Source organism: Dromiciops gliroides, chromosome 3 (assembly GCF_019393635.1).
Source record: "Dromiciops gliroides isolate mDroGli1 chromosome 3, mDroGli1.pri, whole genome shotgun sequence".
In the NCBI taxonomy this organism is placed as follows: Eukaryota; Metazoa; Chordata; class Mammalia; order Microbiotheria; family Microbiotheriidae; genus Dromiciops; species Dromiciops gliroides.
In genome coordinates, this window is record NC_057863.1 from 499,348,982 (window position 1) to 499,364,977 (window position 15,996).

The 15,996-nt window shown below is 37.5% G+C and overlaps 1 protein-coding gene and 1 non-coding gene across 3 annotated transcripts in view; one reads left to right on the top strand and one right to left on the bottom strand.

The window, feature by feature from the left end:
- Positions 1-15,996, top strand: part of ARHGAP32 (Rho GTPase activating protein 32) — a 363,679-nt gene that overhangs the window by 48,281 nt on the left and 299,402 nt on the right. The window lies entirely within an intron of this gene.
- On the bottom strand, positions 8,613-8,715 carry LOC122752063. Its single transcript, XR_006355867.1, has one exon. It is a non-coding gene; the product is annotated as a U6 spliceosomal RNA (small nuclear RNA).

Sequence of the window (15,996 nt, forward strand, 5' to 3'; positions counted from 1 at the left end):
TTATCTCTCCTGGACCTATTTTCCAGGTCAGCAGTTTTTCCCAGAAGATATTTCACATTGCCATCTATTTTTTTTATTCATTTGGATTTGCTTTATTGTGTCTTGGTTTCTCATAACATCACTAGCTTCCATTTGTTCAATCCTAATTCTTAGGCAATGGTTTTCGTCAGAGACCTTTTATACCTTCTTTTCATTTGGCCAGTTTGGCTTTTCAGGCTCTTTTTCTCATGTCTTTCCTGCATTGCCCTCATTTCTCTTTCCATTTTTTCCTCTACCTCTCTAACTTTATCTTCAAAGTCCTTTTTGAGTGCCTCTATGGCTTGAGTCCAATTCATATTTTTCTTGGAAGCTTTAGATATAGGGGCCCTGATGTTGTCCTTCCTTGTCACTAAAGAAACTTTCTATGGTACTCACCTTTCTTTGTCTGCTCATCTTGCCTTTCTTTTACTTGCCTTTTAGCTCCTTAAAGTGGGGCACTGTTTCCAAGCTGCACTATTCCAAGCTTCAGAAGGTCCCAAGTGGTATGATTTAAGGAGGATCAGGTTCTTCACTCACCTGACCTGTTCCCTGGTCCGTGTGTTGTGATTGTCAGCTCAGACGAGCCTGTGCCCCTCCTCCACCTGGGCCACTGCTACTTAAGCTTGCCTCCTGGTTCCCAGCAGGGGTGAAAAACACACGTTCTGGCTCAGCACAAGCATAGACCCCTATAATCTCCCCCCTGCCAAGGCCTTACCCCTCTCACCAGACTGTGAGCTTAGTTCCAGATGACACTGGTGCTGCAGCTGATTCAGAGGCTCTGGGGGGGAGGGGGTCTCTTTCTCTGGTGAAGCCTTCCTGGGACTGGGTCTGTGTCAGGGTGACTGTTGGGTTGGGCTCTACTCCTGTCTCAGCACAGCAGCTCCCTCTTTCTGACCTTCCAAGCTGTCCGTGGTTGGAAGATAATTTTAGCACATTCTTCTGTGGGTTTTGCTGCTCTAGAAATTGTCCTGTGGCATTATTTGGATGTTTTTTGGAGTGATTGTGTCATGAGTTAGAGAGCTCACTGCCTTTCCTCTGCCATCTTGGCTCCACCCCAGAAGTCCCTTTCTATATATTTCTCTGACATTTTTCTCTGATTATATACTTCTTCAACACAGCTTCTCCTGTATAATTCCTTGTTTTCAGTGAATTGCAGATTGCTTATGCCCAACATGAACCTTTCCATATATGTATGTTTTGGGGATAACATTGTTCTGACTGTATCAAATCTTAAAACATTGTACAGCTTATTAAATGATATTCATCATCATTCAAGAAAGTTCAGCCTAAGGAAAACGAAATGGATAAGAAGTTCCTATTGTTAAGAATATAATATATGGGTAGACAAATACATTAGACTCTTCTATCAGTGTGCATATGTGTTTGTGTAAACACACATGTATGTGTGTATATATTAATGTATAAATATACATATATAAATGAATATATATGTATATGTATGTGTGTATATTTTGGACAGATACTGCAAATAGACATAGAGCTGGTTCCAGAATTGGACAAGGGGAGGATAATGTAATGGCCATTGGGGGATTTCATTATTCACTTAATAGTACTAAAGTTCTTTTTAAAAACAAAGACCTGTCTTCCAGTGATAAATGACAACAAATAATCTCATCATCATCATCATCATCATCATCATCATCATCTCTGAAAAATTGAAGTTGAGGAACATGTAGGGGTAATGAAGAGTATTATGATGGTCATACAGAGGTTGCCAGCACAGTTGTAAAATATTGTAGAAAAACATGATAAATAGCTTTAAAAAAATGTACTGAAGAAAGCTCAGCCCACATTGTTATTTTAAAAAGGAATTTTGAAGATAGTTTTGAAGTATGTTGTTTGATTAACAAACATAAAATGTAATTATATCATCCTCTAATATAAAGTTAATTTAAAAAATAATGCCTCAACTAAAGAGAAATTTTTCAGGAATTACAGATTTTATTGAGGTTAAAAATATGAACTGGTTTGTGAGCAAATTAAAAGGTTGGAGTAGGGTAAGACCAATGACAGATTTTTTAGTTTTAGCAATAACAGGTTGTTAAATTTCATCTAATGTATAACAAAGCAAATGTAAAAGAAAAAACTCAATATGAAAGCATTTTTATTGCAAGTAGAAATTATCGTTTTATTGCAACACATAAAAGAAATGTTAAATCTCTTGAAAACGAATTTCTAGTGTTTTAAAACCTCCAGGTGGAAGGGGAATTAAAATCGCTGAAGAGTGACTAATTCTACAAAAGAATTCTCTCTCCTAAGTTTCCTAGTCATCCAGATTAAATGGAGTGCACAGAGCAAAGCTGGCAGCAACAGCTAATTTAACAATAGTTTCCTTTTGAAAAAAACACCTTAGTCTGCTCACGAATTTGCTGGGGAAAAACATTTGTCCTTCTATAGTCTTGAACCAAGAAATCATAGTGATGTGGAAATCATTTGTTTTTTATATGTTTCTGGAAAGGTATAACCCTGCAACTTTCAAATATACTCACTCAAGAAAAGAATGAATCTTGTTGTGGGGTTACTTAATTTTTGGTTGCTGAAAATAAAGGAATTGCATATAAAGTCCAATTTAAATAATCATTTTCTTGACTTTCAATGATGTATACTTTTCTCATATTTATCCAATATCTTTACATAGAGCAGTTCCCTGTAATTAGTTCATTTTTATTCTTAGTTGGCATTCAAAGATTAACTCTTCTAAAAATTAGAATTGGATAGCTGGGTGGGACACACTGGACAGATCCTTGGGCTTGGAATCAGGGAGACTGATTTTCATGAATTCAAATCTTGCCTTCAATACATATTAGCTGTGTGACCCTGGACAAGTCACTTAACCTTGTTTGCCCCAGAAAATGAATTGGAGAAGGAAATGGCTAACAAGTCCAGTAACTTTGCCAAGAAAACTCAAAAATGGGGTCATGGAAAATTGGACATGACTGAAAGTGACCGAACAACAACAAACAACAACAAAAAAGAATTAGAGTAAACAAGTTATATAAAGATTATATTAGAAAAATTCTTTTTTAAAAAAACCAGACTGATTCAAGAAAATAAATGTTTTAGTTACTTTACAAATTTTTGACTGATTTTGATAAATTGGATAAATTATATCAGTGATTGATTTTAGAATCTTACCTATCAGGTTAGAAAACTAATTCAAAGCTCAGCTCATTTATGTGAAATTGTCCGCCTAAAGAGCTGACAAGATTTCCCCTTCTTGAGGTCTTTGAGCAGTGCTACTTGTTAGGTGTGTTGAAATCCATTTGTGTTGGGTTGGATTAGATGGCTCCTGAAGTCCTTTCCAATTCTTAAATTCTGTGGAAAAATGTTTCTTGCTTTAAGGCTAAATTTTCCTTTATGAAACCTCCACTTATTGCCAAGTTCTACCAATCAGAACAAGTCTAATTCCTCTTCTGTGAATTTATTTTATAATAATAATAATAATAATAATAATAATAATAATAATAATAATAATAATAATAATTGTGAAGGTTTGCGTGTGTGTGTGGAGGGGCAGGACGTTTGATTTCTTTGATGTGGGAAACTCTCAGAGAGGAAATTAACTTTATCTTTCTTCCTCTCTCTTGTTCTTGCCGATCCAGTAACTGTCTTTCTTGTTGTGTTGTTCCTTCTCCCTCACTTCTCACAGGCTGTAACTGTGGATAGAGTGTTGAACTTGGAACAAGAAGATCTATGATCATGCTGCTGCCTTAGACTCTAATTAGTTGTGTGGCCCTGGGCAAGTCATCCAACATCTCTCAGCCACATTTCTTTCATTTGTAAAGTGAGGGGTTTAGTATTAAAGGGTTTTAAGTTCTCTTCAACCTCTAATTGATTTATCTTATGATCCTGCCTTGGAAGTTCTGCAGTATATTCCATATCTGACCCAATCTTTCCACTCACACAGCCATCATCCTAGTTCAAGACCTTATGACTTCTCCCTGGACTACTGAAGTTGCCTCTTTTTTCTCCTCCTTGTTTGTTTGAAAAGTAATATGATTCCAAAAGACTCATGATGGAAAATTCTCTCTACATCCAGAAAAAAGTACTGTGGAATCTGAATACATATTGAACCATACTATTTTTACTTTTTTTGTTATTGTTGAGGTTTTTCCCTTTTGTTCTGATTCTTCTTTCACAACATGACTAATGCAGAGAAATATATTTAATGTGATTGTATATATACATATATATATATGTGAGTATATATATATAACATATCAGATTGCTTTCTGTCTTGGGGAGGGGGAGGGAAAGGAGGAAGGGAGAAAAATTTGGAACTCAAAAGAAAAATAATATGAAATAAGTTATGAAAAGTAGGTTGACTACAAATTTTGGAGGGCATACTACATGTACTAAGGCAGATTTCTCTTTGATAGGATAATTTGATGAATTGTTTGGTAAATTAATATTTTTTGGGAGAACATAGGGTGTAAATCTAGTTCAGGGGTTCTCAACCTGGGGTCTATGAACTTAGTTTTTTGGGGGGGAGTGGGTAATGGGCATTAAATGACTTGCCCAGGGTCACACAGCTAGTAAGTGTCAAGTGTCTGAGGCCGGATTCGAACTCTGGTCCTCCTGAATCTAGGGCCAGTGCTCTATCCACTGCACCATGAAGCTGCTCCCTATGAAATTAGTTTTGAAAATATTTTTATAACTGTATTTCAGTATAATTGGTTTCCACTGTAATCCTATGTATTATATTGATGCATATAAAATTTATTCCGAGAAAGGATTTGTAGGCTTTACCAGACTGCTAGAGGAGTGTGTGTGTGTGTGTGTGTGTGTGTGTGTGTGTACGTGCATGTGCGAGAATGTACACTCATACACAATTAAACAACTTCTGATCTAAACATTCATATTATTGGATTTGTTCAAAATAAGAGATACCTCTGTTTGGCATTGTTAAGGCATACTCATTTACCTGGCAGCTGTGAGAAGGTAGCTCATAAATTACAGACATATAGAGGACATTTAGACTTTATTTAATCCATCCTATTTATTTTAAAGAGAGGGAATCCATAGAAGACTATGCTAGATTTTTGGGTGTCCTGATGCTTCAGATCACTTCTCTCAGAAATGCTCCTAGTCTTATGTTAACCTGTTTTGTTCAGTAGGAGCCAACAAATAAGGGGATGTTTTCTCCATTAAAAGGAAATCTTTGCGGGAGCAGCTAGGTGGCACAGTGGATAAAGCATCGGCCCTGGATTCAGGAGGACCTGAGTTCAAATCAGACCTCAGACACTTGACACTTGCTAGCTGTGTGACCCTGGGCAAGTCACTTGACCCTCATTGCCCCGCAAAAAAAAAAAAAAAGAAAAGGAAAAAAAAGAATTCTTTGCTTATCAATAACTAAATCCTTAGGTTTAAACAGCTCTCTCATACTCTGTGTCTAAAATTTTAGATTCAGCTTTAAACAACACTTTAGAAAGTACATCACTACTATTCTTCTTGTTGGATCATTTTTTGCTCTCATGCTAATGAAAGACTGAATAAAACTCTGAATCATTCCATTACTGTTTCACATTTTCTGAGGTTGCCTCATGTAAACTTGTTTTTAGTATTACACTGAGTGCCACATGTGTGGTACTATATTATTCTTCAGAAATGATATTTTAAGACCATTTCCTAGCTCTGTTTTAGTGGAATGTTTATATTGAAAGTTAGTTGGTGACAAAAGTTCCTAAACAAAATAGTTCTTCAATATTTGACAGGCAACAAACATGTTTTATCTGAACAATTTATTGAGCCAAACTTTGGTGTTATTTTAAAAAATAAAACAAAAGGATTAACTCATTCCAGAATACAATTCTTTCATTGTATTTCATTACTGCTATATTAATAGCATTCTGAAGTGAGAGAGATTTAGGTATGGGAGAGAAGTTGTAAATGCCATGACTTTTATCTAGTTCTGTAATTACCTTTATTATTATTTCAGAGAATAACCTAAAGTAGAGGTGTTAAGACATTTAGGCCTGTGATGGGCCACATGCAGTCCACAGCACTCCAAAGTAGTCTTAACCAGATTAAAGTGAAATTGAGAAATATTTAACAAAAGAAAAAAAAATTAATAAACATGGATAACATTAATGTGTTATTTTCTAAGTCTGTATGTTGTCTGCAGGGATCCTTTTGTAAGGCTTAGTGGTCCCCATTTCTATTTGAGTTTGATTGACCCCACTGATCTGAAGCATTTCCTCGTGATTCTTTTCTGTTGTTTTTTTTTTAATTATTATTATTATTATTTTTTTTTTTGGTGAGGCAATTGGGGTTAAGTGACTTGCCCAGGGTCACACAGCTAGTAAGTGTCAGAGGCCGGATTTGAACTCAGGTACTCCTGAATCCAGGGCCGGTACTTATCTACTGCGCCATCTAGCTGCCCCTCTTTTTTTAATCAAGTAATTTCTCTGTTATAGTGCTACGAAATTATGTGAGCCTGCTAAACAGTACAATATTAAACTCAAAAGGTTCTTTCTTGGCTTCAAAGCTATTTTACATCCATTTTAAGAAATTCTTCTTTTTAGAAAGGAGAGTTCCTTGTATCCTGACGTCCTGATTCTTTTGACTGCTTTTAGAACAACTAGGAATGTCATAGAGCATCCTTTTTCTCTCCGTTGTCTTTTTTTTTTTTTTTTTTTTGCAGGGCAATGGGGGTTAAGTGACTTGCCCAGGGTCACACAGCTAGTGTGTGTCAAGTGTCTGAGGCCAGAGTTGAACTCAGGTACTCCTGAATCCAGGGCTGGTGCTCTATCCACTGTGCCACCTAGTCGCCCCTCCATTGTCTTTCATAGAAGGTTGATGGACATATATTAAGTTAACTGCATGGTTATCTGTGGCTCTAAGGAATGTGATTGTGTCCTAACAATTCACATAATTTTTCACTTAAAATATAAAATTTGGAAATATATTTTCGGGGGGCAGCTAGGTGGCACAGTAGATAAAGCACTGGCCCTGGATTCAGGAGGACCCGAGTTCAAAGCCGGCCTCAGACACTTAACACTTACTAGCTGTGTGACCCTGGGCAAGTCATCTAACCCCCATTGCCTCTCAAAAAAGAAAAGAAAAAAAAAAGGAAATATATTTTCATTTCTTCAGTTTTCAGATTTTGTTGTTGTCCTGTCCTATATTACTACTGTTGCCACTGAGAAACCTAAAGTAAAGAAATTAATATTTTTATTATTTCATAAATTCATAATCTGTGATCACTCTGATTTCTGTGATTTTTGAAGCTTTTGTATTCTTTGAGGAAAAGTTTCTTAGATAAAAGTGTAAATCAGGTTTCAGAGAAAATATTGAAAATTAAAAATAATATATTTAAAGACAACCTTAAGTCTTTTAGAAGTATCTATTTAAAAGATGCACCACTATGTAAAAGAGGAAAATCATAAAAAAGTAAGCTGATGGTATTTTTCAATAAGTCAAGTGCTTGGGCAGCTATTAGGGTCAATATTCAAGCCTTTTATCCTACATTGCTCTGTTTGCATCTGTAGCTACCTCTTCATGTAATTTCAGATTTTGAAATGGCAAGATTAAGTTGGATTAGATTGCGAAATCACAGACTTTCAGAGTTGGAAGGGACTTGAGTTCATCTAGGCCAGTCTATGCATGAGCTAGAATCACATCTGAAACATGTGGCAAAAAAATAATAAATGACTCTTTTTGTGAAGACCAGTGATAAGTTACCACCTTTCTCCTTAGGCAGCTTGTTACTCTTTCAAATACCACTAATTGTAGGGAAGTTTTCCCTTGAATCCAGTCTAAATTTACCTCTCTGTTAAAGTCAGTCTGTTTGACCTATTTCTGCTTTTTTGGGCCAAGCAGAACACTTCTCCTCCCTCTTCCACATGCTGGCCCTTGACATACTTGGAAAAAGGGTCATCTTGTCCTTTCTAAGTCTTTTCTAGGCTGAACACTTCCAGTTGTCCTCTGACAACTGTAGTCAGTTGTTATTATGTGTGAACTTGAGGCTTTTCATTATCCATTGTTCCTTTTTTCCACTGGACACTTCTAGCTTACCTATGTCTTTTCCAAATTATCTCAGAGCTTATATCAGTAGTCCAGATGTGATACTACCAGCGTAGAGTATAGCAAGGTGATCAAGTTTCTAGAATTAATCAGTAAGAATTTATTAATGCGTACTCTGTATTAGGCACTACTATGCAAGGCCGTGGTTATTCTAAGACAGAAAGTGAGACAGTTTCTACCTTCAAGGAGCTCATATTTTACTGAGGAGATAGAATGCATAACATATAAGTATATAGAAAATAAATAAAGTTATTGGTGGAGGGAGGTGTAGCAATAGGGGACATTAGGAATGGCTTCTTTCTTTCTTTTTTTTTTTTTTGAAAAAAGAAAAACATTTATTAACATATATTCTGTGGCACTCTTAAGAATCAACTTGTAGTACAACCTCTGTGTTTGTCTGTCGCCACATTTAACTACCAGAGGGTGGGATTCCAAGTCCAATATCCTTTTCCCACAGATACTTGTCATGGTCTGGAAATGTCAAAGGGGGAAACAGGTTTTAACAGATTATTTTCTGTAGCAGATCACATTTATCAAATAAAGGAATAAAAAATATGGAACGCTTCATGAATTTGCGTGTCATCCTTGTGCAGGGGCCATGCTAATCTTCTCTGTATCATTCCAATTTTAGTATATGTGCTGCCAAAGCAAGCATAGGAATGGTTTCTTGAAGGAGGTGTCAGCTGAACTGGGGAAGAGGTGAGAAGGTAGAGCATGCCATGAACTGGGAACTATAAATTTCTTCATACAACCTTAGGTTCCACAGCTTTCTTGGCAGCCATATCATACTGCTGCTTTTATACAGAGCTAGCAGTTCACTAGGCTCCAGGCATTTTTCAGAGTTTCTACTATATAGACAAATCTCACTCACCCATCTTTTACTTAAGGTGTTTTTGTTTGTTTGTTTGTTTGTTTTTTGGGCGGGGCAATGGGGGTTAAGTGACTTGCCCAGGGTCACACAGCTAGTAAGCGTTAAGTGTCTGAGGCCAGATTTGAACTCAGGTACTCCAGAATCCAGGGCCGGTGCTTTATCCACTGTGCCACCTAGCTGCCCTAAGGTGTTTTTTTTTAATTTAAAGTATAGATTTAAATTTATCTCTTAAATTTTTCACTTTTGGATTTAGTACAGTGTTTGATTTTTTTTTTTAAATCTGATTTTGTTATCATATATATAAAAATTGTTTTTGGTGGGGTAATGAGGTTTAAATGACTTGCCCAGGGTCACACAGCTAGTAAGTGTCAAGTGTCTGAGGATGGATTTGAACTCAGGTCCTCCTGAATCTAGGGCCAGTGCTTTATCCACTGCACCACCTAGCTGCCCCCAAATTGAAGGAATAATTCTTTTTTTTTTTTCCCTTGGTGAGGCAATTGGGGTTAAGTGACTTGCCCAGGGTCACACAGCTAGTGTTAAGTGTCTGAAGCCAGATTTGAACTCAGGTCCTCCTTAATCCAGGGCTGGTGTTTTATCCATGGCACCACCTAGCTGCCCCTTCAATTGTCTTCTAAAGCATAAAGTTGGCATAGCTTGAGGAATGAAGGAGTTAGGAGAATATATGTGTGGGGGAAGATAAATCAGTGTTGGAGACAAGCCTTACAATTAATTGGCTGTCACAGTACGGTAAATGTGACCTACCTTTCCAGCTTTTAATTGATTGATCACACTTTCTTTGGGGTCATTTCCTAGGCTCTGCTAGGATAAGGCCATGGTCATTAGGAGAAGACCCCTGTTCCCACTTTGGACTAGATTCCTTATGTAGTCTCTTAAGCACATTATAACAGCTGTAGAAATTTAGTGAATTCCTAGCAAGAAGCAACTTAATGGCTAGAATTACAAATCTGAAGCTCGCTTTCTTTCATGGACTGACATATGACAGATCTGCAGACACTACAAATAAAGACCATAGAATATCCTTAAGAACTAAACCTGTAAACTGGATGGGAATTGGGCCTTTATCCCAGAATTACTGCCCACAATTGCCAAGGCATAGCACTGATCCATAAAACTGAATGGCATTTTTTTTTTAAGAATAGCATTTTTAAAAGTTGTTCCCTTATCAAATAAATACTTAGCATCTCCAAGACATGTAGAATGAAAGGCTTTTTAAAATACAAAGACCTAGTAAAAGAAAAGAGGCATCCAGGTAGTGTAGTGGATAGAGTGCTGGGCCTGGAGGTAGGAAAACCTGAGTACAACTATGGCTTCAAAAATTTACTAGCTTTGTGACCTTTGGCAAGTCAACCTCTATTTGCCTTAATCCACTGGAGAAGCAAATGGCAAACCGCTCCACTATCTTTGCCAAGAAAACTCCATGGACAGTGTGGTGCACAGGGATCATGAAGGGTTGGATATGACTGAGTGAATGATACAATAACAACAGGTAAAGGAAATCAAAATCATATGAGAACAGGTTGAGCTACATATCCTCTCTGTCATACTGTGTGCTGCTGGGATTTTACTGAAGATGTTTTCAGTGAACCTATGAAAGATAAACTTGCATCCTAATACTTTCATTAAATTAAAAAAGGCTATGTTTTCCCACCTGTTCAAAAGTCTGCAGAATATTCAGTATGAAAGAATAATAGTGGGAAAGTAAGTTATTCCACAGCCATTTTTATCCGAATTTAATTGAAAAAGAAAAGAATGAAAGGATAGTGATGCTGACACTTAATTTGTGTGTACCACCTTATACTTTTCAGTAAACCTTGGTATCCCTTATATTGTGTGATCATAACAAGCCATGGAGATAGGTTGGGCAGCAATTATTATCTGCATTTTACAGATACGGAAATGGAGACTTAGGTGCTAAATGACTAAATGACTTGACCAGTCATAGAAATTAGTTGCCAATTGGAGATTAGAACCCACTACTCCTGGTCCATGATATTTCCACCATATGAACAATCCTAGCTCATCCTCACAAAGAGAAGTTACTTTAAATTTCCCCAAAGTCTTGTCACTGATGGAGAAATGATGTTACTAGAAAGCATCCTTTCAAAAAATGCTTTTACAAAACCCTGCAAAATTCAGTATAACATTCAATTCAACAAATATTGAGTATCTGCTACTCTGTGCATAAGGTACTTTCTGCTTTCCATAGAATGGGGCTGAAAAATGTTAATTATAACCATCTCAGGAACCTTTCTTAACTCAGATTTCAACTAATTGTGCTCCTCCCCCTTTTAGCCTTTTCCTGAATAGCAATACTTAAGAGAATTCAAAATTCTAGTAGATTTAATGGTCTCCCATCCTACTACCCCAACCCACCCCAAAAAAGGAAAAAGACAAGAAAAAAGAATTACCATTGCTGCTGAGAGCATTCAAAAGAATGTCCCACATATTTTAAAGGTAATTGCAAAGGTATATCTACTGAAACTGACTATTGTGAAAGGGGTGTGTGTGTGTGTGTGTGTGTGTGTGTGTGTGTGTGTGTGTGTGTGTGTGTGTGTGTGTTCAATTTTATGGAAAAATTCTGTTGTGCTAATTTAAAAAAATCAATTAACACAGCTTTACAGATACACTTCCATTTCATCTGATGAGTTATGATCCTAAGTCTTTCAAGGAGGGAAAAAGTGCCTTTTATACTGCAGTTAGTGTGTGGAAAGATGATCTGATTGTGACTGATTTCTGAAGGCAAGAGTCAGAAGATATGGGATCTGTGGTCAGCTATACTGCTGAAGGACATACTCTTATTTGTGTAGTTAGCCCTTTATGAATATCAGTGAGCATATATTTTTAAGTACTTTATGCCAGGCACTGGAGATGCAAAGACAAAGTTGAAATAGTTCCTGGCCTCAAAACATTTTCATTCTATCCTTTATACAGAACACATATACATAGATATATATAGACACAATGTTTGGCTAAAATTCTAGCTAAACTATCTAAAATATCTAATGATTGGTCACCAATAAATTATATGCTTTAGCAAGAGTTAGACTTTTAAGCATTTATTAAGGAGAATAAGAATTTGATAAAAGATTCCTATCTATTAAAGGGAGAGAGAGAGCATTCCCAGCTCCGCTCTCTACCAGAGTCCACAGGAAAGAGAGCGAGTCAGAGCACCAGGCTCCCCCTTTCTCCTCCCACTAGCAAATGTCACTTCCTGACGCCAAAGAAAGGACGCATGGTCTTGCCCTCAGAGACCTTCACCTCATGGCGGAGCTTTTCTACAGTAAGTCTCCAGAAGGTGGCGTCATTCTAAACGTTACACACATATATTGATGCAAGATAACCTTATGGAGGAGAAGGCACTAGCAGCTCTGGTACAGGAAAGGAAGGCCTTGTGTAGAAGGTTGAATTTTTTTAACTGAGTCTTGAAGGAAACCAAGGATTTTAATAAGAGATAGAGGGAAACATTTCAAGCATGAAGGACAATGAAGGCAGAGACAGGCTAGGAGATACGGAGTGTTGTATATGAAGTACATATAGTAAGAAGACTAATATGGCTGGAAAGAGTAGGATAGAGTCAGGGTTGTGAAGCACTTTAAATCTCAAATGAAGGAGTTTATATTTGCTTCTAGAGGTAAGAGAATTATTTGAATTTATTAAGGACAGAAATGACCTGGTGAGACCTGCATTTAAGAAAAATTGTTTTGGTGGCTGGGTGGAGGATGGAGTGGAGTGGAGAGAGACTTAAGGCATAGAGGAAAAGTAGGTGTTCTTGCAGTAGTCCAAATGATAATCATCTGAAATGGGGTGGTTGCTGTGTGAGTAGAGAGGAGACAAAAACAAGATGCTGTAGAGAGAAAAATGAACTGGCTGGGTTTGTGGGATGAGAGTATGAAGTTGACAATGACAACCAGGTTGCAAACTTAAATAACTGGAATTTTGAATAAAAGGAAGTTTGGAAGAGGAATGGTTTGGGAGAAGAGCTAATCATTTTTGTTTTGGACACTGTAACGATTGGAATAATGCCATCTGCTGGAGACTTACTGTAGGAAAGCTCCGCCATGAGGAGAAGGTGTCTGAGGGCAAACCATGCAGCTTTTCTTTGGTGTTAGGAAGTGATGTTTGTTTGTGGGAGGAAGAGGGGGCAAGGCTGGTTCTCTCTTTCTCTTTCTGGAGGACCTCAGGGGGGAGAGGAGCTGGAGACATTGGCTCCCTGAGATAGACAGCTGAATCTAGACCTTTTTCTCTCTCTTCACCAAATTCTTATTCTCCTTAATAAATGCTTAGGAGGCAACTAGGTGGTGCAGTGGATAGAGCACCGGTCCTGGAGTCAGGAGGACCTGAGTTCAAATCCAACCTCAGACACTTAACACTTACTAGCTGTGTGACCCTGGGCAAGTCACTTAACCCCAAATGCTTCACCAAAAAAAAAATGCTTAAAAGTCTAAACTCTTGCTAAAGCTTATAATTTATTGGCGACCACTCATTAGATATTTTAGACAGACTAGCTAGAATTTTAGCCCCTTACAACACCTTCTTGAGTTTGAGATGTTTTGGGCAACAGTGTGCTGGTAAATGGATAACTGACTCTCTGGGGGAAAAAAGTAAGTACAACACACTGAGGTTTAATCTGCATTAAAATTTTCTCTATCACTTTCACAAGTTTAGACAATCAATAAAACATAATCAAGCCCTGATATGTAGTTTTCCTATTCTGAGGTATAAATGTTTACTTTAACAATTTGAGCTGGCTCCAGCACCCCACACACCATTGTTTATGGGACATCCAACTGTATATGTCTGAAAAAGGAGTTGCTGATGAGAGATTAGAGCTCTGGAGGGACAGTAGGACTGTATATATAGAGCAGGTAGTCATCTCCCCAGTGAAGGTTAACTGAGCCCTTGGGAGCTGATAAGATCACCAAGTGAAAGACTGGAGAGGAAAGAATTAAAAGTGAGAATATATCCAGATTACAAAAGGCTAAGAAATGAATTGACAAGGCAACCAAGTATAGAATGAATACAATTCCAGAAAATACCCAGTGAAGTGAGTAACATTGATTTTTATTGGAACTGCCCTGCTCTTATCTGTTCTTTTTGAGTGATTCCTTTAAATGTTGCTGTTTCAAAATGTAATGGTAGGAAATGGGGTACGGGTTTGGTTAGGGGTTGGGGTTCTTGGGAATTCCTCTTTAAAGAATTACACCCTCTTGCACACAAAAGTAGTTAGAATAAGGTGATAGTTTATTTAGGAGCAAGGGAAGGGAAGGGTGGGGGGGAGGGAAACCATGAAAGAAATCCTTGGACTTTCATGGGGAGATTGGCATAAAGCACATGGATCAGAGGTACCAAATCTCCTCGAACAGGAGACTAGAAGGTACTTTTATAGAGGACTGATGGGGGTGGACCATCTGCCCGTGAAAAGTTCCTTTAGTGAGGGAGGACCATCCCCCACTGGTGTTAGCTGGGGGGATTGGGTGAGGAGTGGAGGACCATCCCCCACTGGTAGTGACTAGAGGAATTGGGTGAGGGGTGGCTACTGATCTTTCTTCGGAATGCAAAGGCCACAGTCACACCCAAATTTATCTCCCCAGGGTAAGGAAGACCAGAATGAAGGGTAGGAATCCCAAGCTAGCTCAGTCCGATTTGGTTCAGTTTATCTCTCTAGGCATTATCTGTCCTCTGGTTTAGTTTCTCAAGGAGAAGCTTCCTTGATGTGCCCCAAAGAACTTCTGGGGTGCTCTGCACCCCATGACAAAAACCTCATTGCCCTCATTTCCTTTTTACAATTTGCTTACAGTTCCCTTTTACCATTTTCCCTTCAGCTTTAGTGTATGGAGAGATGTTGGGGAAAAGATTGATTGAACTGCAGCAGAATAAGTTTATGAATGCCATTTGTAAGAAAACACCTGAACCAAGTGCTCTGGGTTTGAGGATGATTACTGTGGAAAAAGAATTGAAGGGATTTGAAATCATCCATAGTTTTTATTTTAGGCTTCCTTCCAGCCTTACTTCCTATGGGGAAAAAAAAATTAATCAGATACCAAAAAAAAGCAGAATTGTGAATTTAGCTAGGAAGACTTGAGCAAGGAACATATTGTGCTTTTAGAAACAATGTTTTAGTTTCATTAGCCATCAAAAGTGAACAAAGAAAATTATTGGTGAAATGACATTTCTGGGCAGGAAGAAGGGATGGTGGCAAAATTTGATAATCAGGATTTGTTTCTTTTTTATTTCTTTTTGTTTTGTTTTGGTTTTTTGGTGAGGCAATTGGGGTTAAGTGATTTGCCCAAGGTCACACAGCTAGTAAGTGTTAAGTGTCTGAGGTCAGATTTGAACTCAGGTACTCCTGACTCCAGGGCCGGTTCTCTATCCACTGCACCCCCTAGATACCCCAGGATTTGTTTCTTAAGACTGTGATATGAACTGAGCTTTAATTCTAAACTGAGCATGTGTTTCCCATGTGAATTAGTGCAAACCAAATTTCAGTGAAGTTCAACTCAAATACAGGTTTAAACTTTGCCTGTTCATCATTTGTTGGTGAAAAAGGCTGTCAAAGTACCCACTCAACATTCTTTCTTATTGGCTTGAATAGAACCAGGAAGAACAATAAGAACAAAAACAAAAGATACATTTGGTTTGCAAATCTTATCATTATTTGACCATTTTTATACTTGGCAATTGGCTGTAACTGCCTGGATATCAATGAATAGAATGTGAGAAAATAATTTTTTACATATATTTGCTTGCACATACAACTGAAATTTTTACTCATGGCCAAATTGGAGAGAGAGGGAGGGTACAACTTCTAGAATAAAAAAGTTGTTTTTTGTTTAAAAAAATGTAACTGAAAAATCCTTACTAGGGTCAAGGCAGGTTTAAACTTCTGGTTAAAAGAAGTAAAGGAAGTTCAAGGAACATAAAGTGAATATAATTTAATTTAATTAAAAATGAACATAATTAAATTGTGCAAGATATTTGATATCTTCAGAATCTGAGTTTCAATCCCTTTTCTTTCGTTATTGCTTCCTTTTCAGTCTATT